The sequence below is a fragment of the Drosophila obscura genome, unplaced genomic scaffold (genome assembly GCF_018151105.1).
Source record: "Drosophila obscura isolate BZ-5 IFL unplaced genomic scaffold, ASM1815110v1 contig_170, whole genome shotgun sequence".
NCBI classification, from domain to species: domain Eukaryota; kingdom Metazoa; phylum Arthropoda; class Insecta; order Diptera; family Drosophilidae; genus Drosophila; species Drosophila obscura.
This window is the reverse complement of record NW_024542758.1, coordinates 1,130,799-1,149,058: the sequence shown is the minus strand read 5'-3', so window position 1 is coordinate 1,149,058 and position 18,260 is coordinate 1,130,799. Positions and strand designations below refer to the sequence as shown.

General features: G+C 44.7%; 1 long non-coding RNA gene across 5 annotated transcripts in view; it reads left to right on the top strand.

Moving 5' to 3' along the window:
• LOC111070599 overlaps positions 1-18,260 on the top strand; it is a 105,104-nt gene that overhangs the window by 46,426 nt on the left and 40,418 nt on the right. For 4 of the 5 annotated variants that reach the window (XR_002607374.2, XR_002607375.2, XR_005967556.1 and 1 more), the window contains exon 4: positions 595-688. The exons of the other annotated variant lie outside the window; for it this stretch is intronic. This is a non-coding gene — a long non-coding RNA (uncharacterized LOC111070599). The remainder of the gene's footprint in view (positions 1-594; positions 689-18,260) is intronic. 5 annotated transcript variants of the gene reach the window in all.

Genomic DNA, 18,260 nt, shown 5'->3' with positions numbered 1-18,260 from the left:
TGTCCGAGGTTGAGGTTGAGGCTGCAGCGGATCTGGGTCTGGTTTTGAGGCTGTGCAGGAAATCATTTCAAATTTGGAACTGTCAGAGCGTACACCAGAAACAGAAAGATGGAGATTGGGGAGCTCGAGGTGGCCCAGTAAGCTCCCCAATTTGGTTTATTGTTGTCTGACGAAAGTTTTCCTGATTTCGGTCGCTCGCTTTTCGTTGCATTAGTGCAGACGTCTCGCGCAAAACTGTTGAAAGTTTTTGCATGTTCTAATACCCTCTAGCAGAGAAAGTAAAGGTATATGCAATGATATATTTACATGTGTAATGAGTAAGGGTATCCCTTAGTCGTTACGATCAACTGTGGAGCCTTTCCCTTGTATTTGATGTTGCTGGCGGCTAATTTGGCTGCAGGTGCCGTAGCGGTCTCAATTTAATTGCATTTGCCATGCTTCTGCTGCTGCTGCAGCTGCAGCTTCTCGTGGCCTTTGCTGCTGCTGCTGATTCTGCTGCATTTGGAATTCCTTTTACGCATTATTACTTAACTAACAAGCAACTAGCAAAGTTTCCATACTTGTGCTAACTTTTGTCTTTAAATTGTTTTTCAGCGCGCAGCCGACAGAGGCAAAAGGACAAAGTGCCAGCGTCCCTTCCTGCTGCCGTTGACAGCCCGGGGGCACGCGAGTTACACAAAAAAAAAAAGTGAGTAGATCCTACTCATAAGCAAAGGGAGGGACAAAAAGTATGTTTAAATTAAATAAGATAAAAATCTCATAAAAATGAAAATAGTTTGCCATCGTGTGCCGGCTTCAGCTGCCTTGGCTGCCGGGTCTTGCCCGCAAAAATGCTTAAATCAAAAATTTATCTCATTAAATCCGTGTCTAAAAGAAACTTCTCATCTTCCCTCTCTTGGCCCCGTTTGACATTTGCTTATGCGAAAATATTTTCTTAGCTCGATTTTTATTCTCCCTCCTTTTGGCGGCCAGGGCCACATGAATCAACATACGAAATTTTTGTCACATTTTGATGAATGCTTTGTGTGTCTCTCTCTAGATAATCTCAGGACTTGCTCATTTATTTTTCCAAAGCAAAAGAGAGTTAGCCAGTTGGTCTCGTAGATTGTTTGGTAGGCAGACTAATACTTTTGTGGTGCAACCTCAATTCGCCTGCCACATTCGCTGCAATAAAAGCTTTCATCATCGCCTGGCTGCATTTCAATTAATGCAACGGCATTTGCTTGCAAATCGCATCAGCGGCAACAATCGCCAACGTTTTTGCCGCATTTAAATAGGCGGCTAAAAACAAATTGGCCACCATTTTCCCAGCCATTCCAAGAGAAACAGCGGGGGAGAGAGCGAGCGGTGGAGAGGCCTCATTCATTTGCTCCGAAGCTCAGTGCTCGGTGCCGGGAGATTTGTTGGCGGGATAAGCCCGCAAACAATTTGCTGCCACTGTCGGCTCTGGAAATGTTCGAAGCTAAATGGAAAACTGCAGGATATGTGACAATTTGCATTTTTATGCAAACTATTTTAGCTCAATTATGGGGTTGCTGTACCCCATGCGCCCTTCCACAGGTGAGCCGCTCACGCGGGATGATGTCTTTTGCCCAACTGCAGCTGGGGAAGGGTTCCCATTGGAGATGAATGCGTGACACAGCGTGGTATTAGATTGTAGCCAAAAAATAAGCATACAAATAATGAAATAAAATAAACAACAAATAATAAACCAAAACTATATAAACAGGGAAATCCATTTTGATGTTTATGGATCATTATGCGGTTTGCCAATCGACTTGTAAATAAACACCATCTAGTTTTCTGTTCCTGCTTTCATATCCGACTTCTTCCGAGCAGCCTTTGAGCCACTCACGAGCGGTATCCACTCACGCATTCATCTCCGTGTCGGCTGCCGTCAGAGCAGGAGAACGTTAGGCAGGCATGCGAGAAACTCATTTTGTTTTGGCATATAAAACACGCGCGGCTGCTCATGCCAGCCATGGAATGGGAAGAGCAGTAGGAGCGGATGGTGCAGGTTGTTCCTCTAGTGCAGATTCAAAGCTTTGCATAGGCTTGCACATAACTTCACATACTTTGTGGCGCTGGCTGCCACACGACTGAGTACGAGTACAGTGTGTGTACAGGACAGGGGCTGGGGCATAATCTATATGTTTATAGAGAATTTATGCATTAGTCGCACCTGCCACGCCCACTCTTATTGGTGGGTCTGTAGGGGTGGAGCCCCACAGCCGTGAGCCGTTTTATGGCCATCAGACATGTAAATTAACATAATAACCATCATGAGCCTGAACCTGAGCTCGAGCCCAGCGCCAAGAGCCTTAGTCTGACTCAAATCCAGACTCTGCTTGGCGCTCTCTGAGCCGCAGCTTGGACTGAAATGCCTCTTGGGGGAGAAGGACGTCAGCAGCCCTTTGGGGGGCGGGTGATGGCGCTGGAAGTGCGCTTACGGTCTGATGAGGCGACGCCGCAAATTATGCAATGTTTTTCCCACTCTTAGCTGGCTTCTGTGCACCTGTTTGTTTAGCATTCTGGAATAATGTAAATCAAATTATGTTAAACTATGCAAAGCCTGTGGGGGGAGAGGAGTTCGTATGTTTTGTGGAAGGGATTTAATTTCGGCCGGATTTGGCTTCAATTTGGTGAGAATTTGCATTTTGACTCTATAATTACAACTAAAATTTAATAATAAATTTTAATGTGGGACTCGTCCTAAGCGGGTTCATCGGGTTCATCGGAAGTCTACAAATACTGGCTATATTTATTAACCATGTGTAGAGTATTAAAATTATAAGCCCTTACATAATATAAATATTTATCGCTAATATAATTATTTTGTATATAAAATTATACATTTATCAATACTACTTTGAAGTGGCCTTTAAATAGATTTTCATAATCACCGATGAGTTTTGATTTCCTGCCAATCACGCAAGTTCGCAGCAATTATCGCTTGTAAGCCATAATCCAACATACATATTTGAGTCCAGTGCCGCGTCCTGGGAGCTTTTCCATCAGCTCAGTCCACTGCGGCACGTTAAGCTCGTGTTGTCTCTTTCGCTGCATCTGTCTGTCTGTCTCTGCTGCTCTCCTTCTCTCTCTCTTGCACTCACTCGTTTGTATCACTTTATTAATCTGCCTGCTTGGCATGTGTACAAAAAAACAACAATCGCTATCCCTTGTTAATTAATAGCCGTTGCATTGAGTGTGCGAAAAAAGACAGGAATCGAGATATTTTAAAATCCCTCTTTACAAGCATCAGCAGCAGCAGCAAGCAGCACAGGCTTGGCTCCGGGTCCAGGTACGAGGCAACCATACAATAATAAGCACTGCGTTAAGCGCCTCATGTTGCACACGCAACAACAAAATGTGACAAAGGCTTTAAAACGATTAAAAATCAGGCCACAGACTGAGGGCCAAAATAAAAACGAAAAATTTAAAGTCTTTAAACTGAAGCGAGCGCTTTAATAAACGGTTTGGCATTATTTATGTGGCCATTGCTGTTGTTATTGTCGCTGTATGTAGTAGCTTCTGCTGTTGCATGCAGCTTAAATATTTTTAATTGCATTTCGCGTAATCACCGACACCTACACAACACAACACAACACACCAGCGGCAACGCCAACGCCAGCACAAACGTCATCATCAGCAGGCTCCGACTACTCCTTCGACTCGTTCGACTCGTTCGACTCCTTCCATCGCCGCCTCTGTATACGCTGCAGAATCCCTTTCATGGACGGGTGGAGGGGCAGAGCCAAAGTCGGGGCAAGCGAGGCGAACATTTTTCCAATAGTTAATGGCAATTTGCTGTTTTGCTATTTACGCCAATTATCCAGCATTTCGCAGCAACAACATGAGCACCAAGCCAAGTCAAGGCTCCGGCAACAGCAGCTGCAACACAATATGGAACCAGCCAGGAGCCGACCCAACCAGACCAGACCAGTCCCGACCAACTGGGTCGGGGCTTGGGGTTTGGGTCTACCCAACCCAACCCAACCCAAGCCACCCATCCCATCCCGCCTTAAATTCAACTGAGTCCGGGGCAAAGTGCAAGTGCGCTGCGGTCGCTTTGTGCGAGTGTGTGTGTGTGCATCAGGGGCTTAGTCAGAAGGGTTACACGATGGAGGGGAAAGTGAATAATATCCGAAACTAAATATTCCTCAGTTCTCCCCAAAGTTTTCGTTCTCAGATATTATTCAGCAGTCGTCAAGCTTCAATTTTTAGATCGTGTCGTTAGCTTGCGATCAAATGGCTATGGTCGTGATTCGTGTCTCTGCTTTATTTAATTTCAACCCCCCTATAAAATTCTCGTTCTACCCCTCTGTTCAATGTGTGCACCAATACAGGGACGCTGTGTAAACACATCATAATTGAAGCCTTCAACAAGTTTCACATACAATTACGGACACCTTTTGCTGGTGCTGGAGTACAGTAGGTGGAATGACGTCCAGGGCCTGGCTCCATACCCCTTTTGTTTAAAAGTGTGCGACATGGGCGGTCAGTCGAGGGGGAATTGGCCTTTTGTCATTTGACCCGTAAGCGGTCAATTGCATTAACGATTTAATGAAGGCAAAAGTTCATTTCTGGCCAAAAGAAAAATTCCAGCCCATCTCTGGGACTCTCCAGAAAAGTTGATAATTATCACTCTCATGAATTGTGAATATGGCCAAATTGTCATTAATTAATTTCAATTTTTAACAGCGGTTTGCTCATAATGGGCCACTATTCCCTTTAACATCTGTTAATGCTATTTACCCATAGACACACTCGAATTTATCGCTCAGAGGAAGCGCCGTTCACATTCATTTTAATCCACTCATAATCCTCTTGGAGTTTATGCTAATTGACAATTTGTGCCGCGCTGGTAGGGCTAGTAGGAATTTCGACAAAGTGCAGCCCTGTCTCTGCCTCTGCCTGTCTCTCTTCCTATCTCCCTGTCGCTCTCTCTCTATATCTCGTAATCTAATTAAAGCATTCAAGTTTTGTCTAATTTGTTGCGCACAGTTAGTTCTTGTTGTGTCGAGCTTAGTGATTTTATTAGCATTCAACACAGAACGCCAATTAATTCCATTAGTGGTGACGACGGCGTTCTCCTGGCTCCTTGCTGTCTCCTAGCTATAGCTTTGGCAGGCAGTGGGTCGGAGGAGCATTAAAAGTAGATAGCAACAGGGTGTGGAACGGGGACCAATGAACGCATTCTAGCTGATCAAATCAGTTGAAATAAATTTTCCCCACACAAATCATTTCAACTTTTTAATTGCTGTAATTATTTGTGCACCACGAGGAGGTGGTGGGGGGATAGTGTGGGGGGTTAATGTGATTAGCAGCCTTGCGCCACAAAAGTTGACCTCGTAGTGAGGGGGATAGTAAATGGGAGAGATCGCAGAAGCTGCTTATGATAGCAAATGATATTCCATTTTGTTTCCTTAATTTATGCAGTAAAATGGGGATGCATAGCTTTTAAAACGACAGACGAGAGTAGAACAACAAGTTTTCTAGACTATGCAACAATAACTTTTAATCTATTTAATTTCGATCTCTTGAAAGGAGAAATGGGAATTTCGCTCACTCCCTTCCTTTTATATATACTATATATCTGCTTAGGGGATAAATAATAAAAAAGTATTTCGAAACTTTGCTAGCGACTCTCGACAAACACCCAGCTCGCCTAGTCACACCTTCTCCTGCCGTATGTCACATTGGATTTATTACTATTTGATTGGTTTTATTTATTTACCCTACCACACAAAACGACAACTGTTGGGGGCAGGCATATCGAGGCATCGGCATTGGCATCGGGTTAGACCAGTGCGTCACAATCACATGTGACAGCTTGTGACTAAATACTTTCGGCTGGTCACTGGGGAGGGGCTTGCATGAATAATTCATGGCCCGGAATAGGATAGGTCATAGCCAAAATAAACATGCAGCAATTATCCAAGGCTTCGGACTTTGTTTATGCAATTGTGAAATTAAATTCAATTTTGATGATTTTCTGGGACAATTTAACATGATCGTCGCTTGGACAGACGACAGGCGACAGACTCCATACGGACATGACCGTAATGTTTGACAAATGCCTGCCTCTGGCACAATCTCATTGCAAATGCTGTCTGACATCAATTTGGGAGATTATTTCCTACAGCAACTCATATATATTCGTATCTCTTGTGTGCTTCGAGCAAACAAGACAATGCCCGTTGACATTCGAGTGGAGAAGTGCATCTGTGTGTGGCTCTTGTGACTTGAATTCGCCAATTTATCGAACTGTGTAATTTATGGCATTTGTTGTTAATTTGTCTTGCCGCTTTTCCCCATGCCATCACTCTCCCTCCCCGCTCCGTTCACCGTTCTCCGTCTCTGTCTAATACTTTTTCCCCAAACAAAGCCAAAGTCAAATAGTCTAGCAAACAGTGCGTATACTTGATGAATGGCATGGACAATGGACGTTTAGAGCTGGCCAATGAACTTACGCTTATTTAAGCCCGCATTGAGTTATGGCCATCAAGCGTTAACCACAATATAAACGGCTTTTGCAGGTTTAGTCCTGGATGGGAGTTGTACGAGTAGGGCGATGGAAAGGAGGGTCCGTAAAGTGCTGTTTGAGTTAACAGAAATTAACCTAAATATCTATTTTTCCACTCCAGCCGGATAGTATTATGGTTTTGAGCTGGGTTTCTATATATCCATTGGTTTGGATTTATATTTTAACTAAAATTAACAAGAGATAGTTTTATGTGTTGCTCCCCAGTTTGTCTTAAATCGATGTTCAAGGGTTATTTATTTTGCAACTTTAATTTAATTAATTTTCGCTCGCTGTTGCTTCAGAATTAAAATAAAAACACCTGAAGATGGATTGCATGTGGAAAGCTTTGCTTATTCGTTTTCGCTTTTGCTGCACCCCAGGCGAGCACCGTGTCCTGCCACCTACAGTCGCACCCACTAATTTCATTCGAGCCCTCAAAGACATCCGACTGCGCGTAACTGCATTTCAGCTTTGGCAATTAAGTTAGAAAGGTTTTTTTCCAAAAAATATGGGAAAATCGACTAGAAATTGATTTTCAGCAGCAGCAGCTGGCTGGGAGCATCTTAAGGCGTTCCCTGCAGCCGACAGCAGAGGAAAATTAATTTGAGAGTTAAATTTAAACCTGTGCAGGTAATTAGCGTCTGGCAGCGGAGTGGCTGGCACGCTTCAAACTTGCAGACGGAGTTTTATTTTGTTTCGCACTTGTTTTCCTCAGAGTGCTCTTCGTGTTATTCTTGCCGAGAGGCTCAAAAGTTGCATATGCATACACGGCTGAACAAATAGCGGTGGAGTGAAGGATACTTGGGGAATAGTTGTTGCAGCAGCAGCAGCAGTTTTCATTTCAAACTCTCAAGCAAGCGATACTCGTTTCGGTACCCGCAGTGCAGATGAGAAGTGTCTGAACTTTGATAAGGCAAATACCGGAATGCATTTCTTAGGAATTGAATATTTAATGCACTTCAAGGTGCAAAATTCTGCACATTTATCTGGTACGAGTATTTCAGAAGGTATTTCACGGTATTCATGCAACTTTCTGCTGCTGGCAAACACTTTTATTGGACACTTTACATGGCATTTGCCCCAGCATGAATTTCCATAAGAATTGTTCTCTGTACAGCTTGGTAAAAAAAATATATATATGTATATATTCACCTTTTGGGATTGGGGATTGTGGGATTGTGAATTGGGTTGTGGTGCGTGGGTGCTGTGCTCGTGGCCGTATCCGTATATCATCCGCAAGTTGCAATTAAAACGTTGTCAATGCCGGATTTTATGTGACCATACTTTTTTGCAATATTTATATGCACTCTGGTGCTGGTTCTGGTTCTGATTCTGGTTCTGGCTTCGACCCAACGAAATCCTCTCGGGCTGCCAGTGGCACCAGAAACATGTTACTTAGGAGACAGCCCCCTTGCCCTATCACTATCTCAGACCGTGCACCATCCCCGTTTACATTAGTCTGCTGCACAGTTCCGTTTTGCTGTTTGTGTTTGCTGTTGATCTTCAAGTTTGATTTTGCTCAAGTCCCCCAAAAAGCTGCGAGCATTTGTGTGCCACGTTTTCAGCAGCAACACAAAGGTAAAGAAGATGCGTCAGAGTGTGGCAGGAGGTGTGCGGCAGAGGCAACACTTCAGTTGCATGCACGCCTGTATTCCTTATGCACACACATACATAGTACATATATATGTATGTAGTGTATATATATTGTTGAAGTTAATGCCATCGCTAGTTGAGCCAAATGCATTTCTCTCATAATTGGATGGGATTTGCTTTGCTCCGTGTTTGGGGTTCGGGTCTGTGACTTCAACAAAGTGTTAACATTTGCTTTAGTCCCAGCAGCATCCTTTGCCCTTAAAGGATTTGGCTTCAACTTCTCACTGCTCTGCACAGCAGAAGGAATATTTCCCAGTTTAAAGAAATATTTAATTTTCTAGGATTCTCTGGCATTCCATAAATGGTAATTGCAGAACAATCGGCCAGCAGGCCACAGCAGCGAGGGCATGGCACAATGCAAGTGACAATTTAATTAACACATTTCATAGACACCGCAGTTGGAGGGAGAGAAAGCGGAGAGAGAAGCCTCGTTTTGTGGCAGCAACAATTGGTTTCCCTTTGGCATTTTAATTATGTATTTGTTGCACTGGCTGCCATTTTTGTGATTGCATGTTTAGTTAAACAATTTAATGGGTCCCGTAATTTATGGGTGGCAACCGCAGGCTGACCATAAATTAACACGCAAACGAACGCTTAAATGCCATTTTGCAGGATATCGCTCCTCTATAGTAATTTCCTCTCAACAATGGGGGGGCCCCAGATGTGGTCTGGTCTGGTCTGGTCTACATCCGCAAAACTAACTTTTAATAGAGCTTTTAATTCCCGCTTATCCCCTGCTTTCAGCTCATTACATTTTATCATTCGAACATGCGACGGAGGATAGAAAATAATATAAATGACTCTCCCCTCCGAATGTGCAAACATCTTGTAAGGCATTAGTTAACATGTTCTCTGTCCGACTATCTACATGAAAATGTTTTCATTTTCGTTTTTGTTTTCACTTTTACTCTTCGTTTTGCCTCTCCATTGATTTTGCCTGGGTGTTGTTCTGGTTGTTTGTCTGCTGTTCATTGTTGTGTCGTTCCCGACAGCCAACAAGGATTGCACGTCATTTGCAGTTTTTTTCTTTTTTTTTTCATTGGCAGCTGGAATGTTCCATTGAAGTTGCGGCTGAATGACAGGGTTAAGGGTGAGCCGAGGACGTTGGGAATGCGCCGCGCCAGTTTATTCAATAAGTTGTGGAATGTCAGGGTTAAGGAGGAGGGCAGCATCTCAAACTAAAGGAATAACTATGAAGAGCTCTAATTGAGGCTCTCTTTGCCTTCCTCTGGGACTGGGCCTTCATCTCTCCTTGATTGATGGCTGTGCGAGCATACATTAGAGTCATACTAATATCTCCCCAGTGAGCCACAGTATCGCCCTCCCGCCCCACACACCCACAAGTCACATTCCAGTGCCTATTGACAGACAATTAGGTGTGCCAGCCAGTCAGTGATTGATGAATCTCTGCACAAGTTTCCGCTTTTCCAACTAATTGCATCGCCACGACCGAAAAACAACTATTAATAGACTACGGCAAGAAACTACAAGATCAAACTGAATCAAGAAGTTTGCATATCCATTGCACGTTCTACAATTTAATTGCGAAATTGCAGGGAGAATTTGTCGTGGCGCAATCATAAAACAAACTGTCTGCCAGCTCCAGTTGTTGGCCTGGTACCCGACTCATGCTCCTGCTCCAGATCCGGTGTCCTGGATGCCCGGAAATGGCAGCCAGTTGAGTCAACAATAAACGACGCTTGGATTTTCACGTAAAGTTTCCCAGTGCAACTGCAGCGGCTCCGACTCCAACTCCAACTCCGACGACAACGAGGACGGGGACGACATCCGTTGGCAACATTTCACGGCATATTTAGTTGGCGGGCTCGGTGACTTTAATTTGCCTGGCCGGCACCTGGGGAAGCACAACCCAGACCCCTACCCCTACCCGTACCGTCAGCCACGGGCCCCTCGTCTACGGTACAGAGAATCAGCATTGTTGGTTACTTACAGTCGCTTGTTTTATGGTCTCGAGTCAGCCCCCGAGTTGGCAATTAGAAAAGGGAAACTGGCGAACACACGCGGCGTATGCGTAATTTCCAAGGCACAAACTAAAAGGAGACTAGGGAAATGCAAGGAAAGCCGGGAACGGAAATGCAGACGAACAAAGAGTGAAAATAATCTCGAGATGGGGAAAGGAAAACCAAGCCAAGGAAGGGGCTTTCCTTCCTGAAAAGGTTTCTTAAATTTCCATTTAGAGCATTCAAAAATGGCCATTCGGCTTGGTTCCATTGTTCCGTCTATGATTGTGAAATCCTTTAAGTTTTATTACCAATCAATTCCGATCCGCCTCTCATAACTCTGCCTGTTGTTCCGGGGAGTAGCCAGGGGAAATCATTCCGACCGTATCCAATCAACGCCTGGCCCACGCCTGACAACAGTCCCGCCAGCCAGCCATGTGTACAGTGCCACCACATGCCACCATGTCCCGCCTCCACACTAGGCCCACATCCCCCAGACGCCACCCTACCTCCATGCCACTCATCGCACTTTGTTTGCCTTGTTGCCACACACTCATTTAGCGCCGAGTTTGCTTTGTAATTGCTTTCCATTGTTGGACTGAAAATTGCAAAATGTTTGCCACTCCACTCCACGCCGCACGGGACTCGGGGCGGGAGCACCACGCACCTCAGACAGGGAGCAGGAGCCGGAGATCCCTCATTTGCCTACCGGTGCACATAATTGTAGACTTGGCAACGCTAAACGCCAATTGTTGACAGCCCAGCAAATCAGCTTTAATAGCTCCAGTGTTTCAATGAGAATGCGGGACAAAGAGGTTTATTAATAAACGACAGCTGGGCCAGGATAGCAAACAAAGGACAAATGACAAACCTTTCAATTTATGCCCAAAAGGTTCTTTATTATTAATAAATTTCGTCGCAGCCCACGCTCCCGCAGCGCTCAAAATCCAAATCGCGACTGTCGATGACACTTGCCAATTGTTCTGGGACGACCTCCATCTGCCAGATGCCCTTCGACCAGGGTCTGAATCAGCCCTGCTCAAGTTCAATCCAAGTTCAAAAGCCAGGCTGCACAAAGGACAAAGTCAAGGATTGTTGGGGGCTGGCCTTTAATGGAATTTCCTGGCAGTTATTGTGTACTAAGCACCTTTGGCATATTAATTAATGGCTGATTGTGCGGCTCGTTAGGCTTTGTGGGGGCTCTGAAAAAAAAAACCAAACCAGTTAATGAAGCCCCCGAAATTGCCGAAAATTTCAGCTCAAATAAAAATTAAGTCATTGAGTAATTGACCTCGGGCGATACCGATTACAGGGAACTGCTTGAATGGAATCTGAACACGAGTTTGAGCCTATGTATCTGGATAATGAGAGCCAGTACCCTCATTTGTAATTGACATATCAAGGGAAGAAAGCCTCACATTAATAGCAGGTGCTATGGGTAGCCAAATCTATCTAGATGCTATATATAGAATTCGTGGAAATTCCATTGAGTTGATCTTGGTTGGGGCAATCTTAGTTAATTCAATTATTATGAGTGCACACCAAACATATATATGTGTCTAAAAATAGGTAAATATTTACCTTTGCCACGTCACCTCATTTTTCACACGTCACGTCGTACAATCCAGAGATTGCTTCGGGGCAAGCAGTATAAGTCTGGCCGAGGTCATGAACATTGTCTGCACTGCGAATGCTCATGAGCCTACGACGAGTCAAGGCCACAGACAAATTCTAATCATATTTGAAATAATCAAAATAAATAAATACATTTATCCCGGCGAGAGATGGCAGACGCCCACCAAAGGTACTTTGTATGTAGTCGTGTGTGTTTTTTTGGCCCAGACCACATCAAATACTCGTACCAGCAGCGAACAACGGTACTAATTTCGATTCATATTCATATTCAAATACGGATTTATCTTTAAACAAACAAACAGAGAGGAAAATAGATGCGCGACAGAGCAATAAAAATTAACACATGCCCGATTTGTTATGCCATGCACCACTCTCTGCATCTGCCCATTCCCCATTACCATTACCATTTCCAACTGACAAGATATGTTAACGTGTGTACTCATAAACAATACACAATCGAATGGAATACAATAAAAGGTCCCATAAATAATGCAGTCCGACAATTAGAGGAGCAAAAACTGATGCAGCATTTCTAATATATAAAAGTTAAATCGAAAATGGTGTGAATGGAATTTTAATTGGCATATTGCATGTTTGTTTAAGCGAAACAATGTAACAGCAGAAGTCAGCAAATAAAAAAGGGAAAGCGCCGGAAAAACTGTTTTACTGAATGTGTTGTGTTGGAAGGCAAACAAACTGCTGTTGCACATTTCAAATGGAAATTGAAATTACGAAACACAAAAATTTCAATAGGCGGACTCTGGGGGAGAGAGAGAGAGGTCCAGTTTGTTACGCACTCTTCTTGGGCAGGCTCTGAACTTTTAATGGCTATTTATTAAGTACTTTCTCCCTCTTTACTTGCTTGATAAGGCGTTCATTTGGCTTCCTGCCAAGTGGCGCATTCATTTCATTCAGCTCTAGGTTTTTTCTGATAAAATGCTCGCCATTTCGCTTCTCATAATTCATATCCTGACGCAATCAATCCTCACGAACTCATTCACCGACTCTCGAAGCACTTTCCCTCTCGGTTGTCGTTCATTTGCATGCGACCGTCGTTTGTTTGCTCATTTATAATGGTCAAGAGAAGACCCAACTGGCCCGGACTCGATGCTCAGCTGGTCCAAACACAAATCCAGACCCATTTGTAAACATCGTGTCATATTTTTGCATTGCTGCAGAACACTCGTATTTATAAATATTTCCCATGCTCATAGTTGCCCCTCATCATGCCCCTCCGTCCTGTCCGCGAAATACATATACGAGTATGCCTCGCTGGTATTTATAGACGGAATGACAGTTTTTTTTTGGTTGTTCTTCTCTTTTGTTTGCAGACACATGGGCATGGTTTGTCGACTTGTGATGTGGGTCAATAGGGGGTCTGTCTTCTTTACCGTTCCTTCCGCTCGGAGACTAATGTGGCCTACACGTGCTGGCAATTAGTCTGCGACGAGTCTCCTCCAACGTGATTGGGCGCTGGGAGCTGTGGGGCAGCGCGCTGGAGAGACTCCGATTAAATGAAAATGAATTCGAACTTTGCGGATTAATTTGTGCCACTTGGAGCACGCCTGTATTTAATGTGATTAATGTGGCGGAAATATTTTGCATTGTCGCCCAATTCTCCTGAGGCGGCTCATCAAAATATTACGCATACGCCCCATTGAACTTCTCACGCCCCCTATACCGACATTGTTGGTCTTTTGGAAGGCTTTCGGCAAATTCGCGAATATTTGACAAATAAAAATATTAAAGCTCAAGCTAAAGCCTCTCGCCTCGTGAGTCAATGACATCGCTGCCCTCGTTCCACGGAATATTTGCTCAGTACTTCTGTGCGTTGCTCTGGCATAAAATTTATGAGCTTCAGCTTAACTTTCAACCAGCCGCAAGTAAACCACACAAAAAATTTGCTACTTAATGCGGCCAAAAAAAAATATGGGGGCAAAATGTAACGAGAAGAAGAAGAAGGAGGAGAAAATAAAACTTCCACTTGGCGCCAGGGGGAGGCTAATTTTAGAAGCAAAAGCAGCACTTGAGAGCAAAATACTTGGACGCACACTTTTAATTTTTCGCTGCAGTCCGGTGCCGGTCCCAGTCCCTTTCCATGTCCCTTTCCCTGTCCCTGTCCTCGCGCTGTACTTATGGTGGATGCACACGATGTGGGTGATGGGTGATGCATCCTCCCAAAGTGACCCGGCCTGACCTCTGCACACCTACGGGCTGCTAAGCAGTTGAACTTTATAGTTTTTCTATATATATATATATATTATATACTGCTCGTATAATATACTCTTAGCAAGAATGAGTCCCAATAAACTGAGCATTCGAAGAAAGTTTGCCCACTTGCATTGCAATTGCAGAAGTTTCCACAACTGGCGAACATTAAAGCCACATTAATCTCAAACTGTAGCCATCAAATATAATGCGATTTATGCAGCGGAAAGAGGAATGCGAAAGAAAGCGGAAAGAAAAGCAGCGGCAGTTATTTTTAGCAGCCGAAAATATTTTAATTAATTAAGAATATTCAGTGAAAAGAATCAGAACCCTTTTTTTTAGACCGAAAGTCATAGACAGAAATGAAAAATGGACGCTAAGTAGCGTAAAGTATTTGCAATGAATTTATGAAGCTAAAGTGAAAGAGACAGAGACAGAGAGAAAGAAACGGCACAGAAAGAGAGGAGTGGGGAAAGCTGTAATAGATAACGTTTCAAGGATGTCTGGTGGGAACATTAGCCTGGGCCTTCCTTGAATTTGTGGTATTTTAATTGGGTTGGGCCGCACATGTAACGTTTCATGAACACAAATATACAAATTATGCCAGGCTAGTTGTTGGTCAGCGAGGGGAAGCGCACGCTTAAGGTTTCCGGCTTCTGCTCGTCGGCTATTGGGGTGATGATCTTGCCCCCCTCATGCTGGTGGCCTATACTCATCCTACCAAAAATGAAGTAGCGTGCTACGACGAAAACTTAACCGGGAGATACTACCTATCCCTGAATACAAGAAAAAGCTAGGGACTGTGCTGCGAAGAGTTTCGACTCCGTCTCTGGTGTTAATGAGACCGTCTCGCCCGCCCTACCTTGGCCATTCCAAGCCGCCTTCATTGAAAATGGAATGGCCCCTTCTGCCTAGGGACGCCTACATGGGGAGGGTGCTAGCTAAGGCAAATAAAAAAAGGAATTAAAACATTATAAAATATATTCTGAATTCTATAAAAATGAACTTACTAACATACTTAAACTACGATATGCACGAGAAATAAATAATAAAATGAACGCATATAAATAAATAAGAACAAAGGATGAATAAATATGAATAAATACGAATAAATGATCAAACCGCTGATCGTTGTTAGGACAATTTTCCCGATCTGCGATCATTGGCTTGCAAAAAGTGTACGCGTAAACTTTGATGGCAGAGGATGGGCTAGCGCATGATTAATTAGGTCCGCGAATAAAGATATTACTGCTGGTTTTGGTCTGTTGTTAAAAAACGCAGCCTTATGTGGCCATAACAGCACTCACCCTTGTCAGGAATCCATCGACGAAAGCGCTCTCACCGACGTATTGCTTAACGGAGAGAGGGAGAGAGTATCGAGATGGAAGGAAAATATTCTAAGCGCGCACTCCTGACCTCTCGCTCTCATCGCTTACTGCCAAAACACTCTAACTTGCTGGGACACTAACCAAAACGTTAAAGCTTAAAACTATTTTTTTTTTGAACTAAACATTGCAAAAATCACACAAAACAAAATTAATCACAAAAAAATGAAATCTCTTGGGCATCTGGTATGCCTCTGGCCACCCCGTCCGGATCCAAGGGGGCTCTCGCGATTCCTTTGCGGATCCCTCGCTCCCAATAGCGCAGGGTCGCCGACGCAGCTGTCTCCTGCAAGGTTCACGGGCACTAACTAGCCATCCGCTGAGCACTAGCTCTGCCTGCTAGAACTTCGGCTAACTTCCCTCTTCCCTTTCCCCCTACGCTGCTACTTGCGAGCGCTGCTGGTATTTGGCGTATAGGGAGGCACAAGGGAGACAAAAAAATGGGCTCGTCCGAGCTCTGCGCGTGTCAACTGCCGCCTATATGGGTGATGGAGCGGGACTCCTCTGCTGATCTTCTCCTGGACACGGGAGCGATCCTCCAATCCAGTGTCCAACTGAGGGCACCTCTTTGCGGCGTCGCCTGTGCCCAGCGACAGCTAACGAGCGCCAAGATCTGCACGAAGCGATGGAATTAGGCGTTGCCGCCCTCAAACTTTGACTATCCATGCTCACCAATTCAACGCCTCTTCGCCAAATAAATCTTTTCCTTCTGGACTTTTTCACCGTCACTGTGCACTTTACTTGTGCGTATACGCGTATTATAAAATTAAGGGAGTTTTTCCACTCCGCACAACTGCACTGATTGGGGGACCAAAAGCGAAAGACCGAGCTAGACGCTTCCGTTTAAGCGCCAACCTCATGGTCTCGAAAAGGTTAATAGGGCCACTGAGTGAAAGGCCTGACATTTGCCCCTGTTACTCTCTTTTCCTCCGAAAATTCCTTGACCCGATCATCCAATCTGAGCCCTAGAGGGCGCCACCTGACCTTCCCCTGGCCGACAGAGAGCGCCACCCGCTAACACTCTAGATGCTGCTACAAGCGTTACACACAGGAAAGGAAATGCGGAAAGCAGAAGAAAACGCTTCAGAGAAAGGCTTACAGTTCGTGGGTACTCGTACTCGTACCCGTACTCGTACATTTTACCCGAACAGGAAATTGCCTTGATAATTGAGTGACCCTTGCCGTAGAGAGGTGGATGCTCCATGGCATATAATTGAAGAGAATCCCTAAAGATACGATTGAACAAGTCCAAATTGAATCTTCGACTGTGTATTTTCACCAGTCCAGAGACTTATCAGAATGCCATTTAAGCCTAGAACATAAAACAGGGACCTCTTTCAAGGCCCAATCAAGGCTCTTGATAGAGCATATTTGACATGCAGGACAAATGGCTGGATGTTTGAACATGTCCAACCATAATTTCTGCTGCCAAAAACAAACACAAAACAACAGCAAAAACAACAAAAAAAAAACAAAAACAATCCCAGAGACAGAAAGAACTGTGGCCGACAGCACACAGACGTCTAATAAGGCTCGTCCCTGGGATTTGATTGATTAAGTGCCTGCATTTGACGCTGCCCTTGACGAGACCGAGCTCGTCGGTGATGGACAGCTGGATAAAGTTGTAAAAATCTATAAAAGCCGGTCCTGTCCGGCCAAAGTAGGAGCCGAACGGAGCCCGCCCGTGTGGGAGTCTAAACACATTGTTAACATTTTCTTTTACGAGCGAGCGGCCGTGTGGACAATTTTATGCACATTACATTTATTACTAATACGCCACGTAAACACTTAAAGCTCGGCCCGGAAGCACGGAAAGCACAGCCTAATGGGAAGCAGAGAAAACAAGCCACTTCCGTTCTCCTTCGGTCGTCGGTCTCTCGAACAAACAAACCAACCAACAAATGGCAGTGGGTCAGTGGGCGTGGGCGTGGGCGAGCTGCAATGGGGATGGGAAGTTCAGGAACTCTCACAAAAGCCAGGCTCATAACACGGCAGCGGCTTTTTATTTAGATTGTGTTTAGTTACCCTACAATCTGGTGGGGTATACCTCATTGCAGATTAAATATGTCCCGAACCAAATCTCACCACTCAGTTTCCATTCGACGGTATCCATATCCCACAACCATCTTCGGATTTTCTGTGATGAATTTTATATTTATCCCAAATTTATATGCACGACCGCAACGTGACATTGTCAAATGTGTCTGCCCGTATGTCCTGTACGTCCTGTGCATGGGTTTGTGTCTGTTCCAAGACCGGAGCAGGCATTTCCGGGATCAGCGGTGGCGGTGTCGCCGTCACTGGCAGACGACCCAACCCGAAAAACACCAGACCATCAGCTCCGTGCGACCTGCTGTGCTCGTTATTATGCAGTAGCAAAATAATACGAGTCACAATCCCAGCTTGTGGTACGGAGCGGGGCTGTGGCATGCCAAAACAGCAGCAGGTGTTGCCAAAACATAAGAAGCGGAAAATCAACATGAAAAGATTTTGTTTTTCCGGAGCCTGAAAGAAATTTGCCATTGACGTGACGCCTGTCTAAACGGAGTCAGTGCCGTGCAGTGAGTCCGCCCAGTCCTAGTCCTAGTCCCAGTCCCATTCCCATTCCCCCCCCTCTCAAGTCTCAGTCTCGGCTGCTCAGTTTGTTTTTCCATCTACCCGTCCGCCCCCTACTAGAAGCGACTCTGTCTATCTGGTTGTTTGTCTAGGACTGTCTGTTGTTGGTGTTTGCTGAAGGCAGTACATCAGCCGGATGCAGACAACGAGCGCCCATGGAAGAGTTTGCATTTTTGCCAGCACTCATTGTTTCAGTCGTTCCGAGAAGCGGCTTTTCCTCCGAATAACCCACAGCGAGCTGGGCTCGTACGAGGAATATTTTTTGTGAGTGGAGAT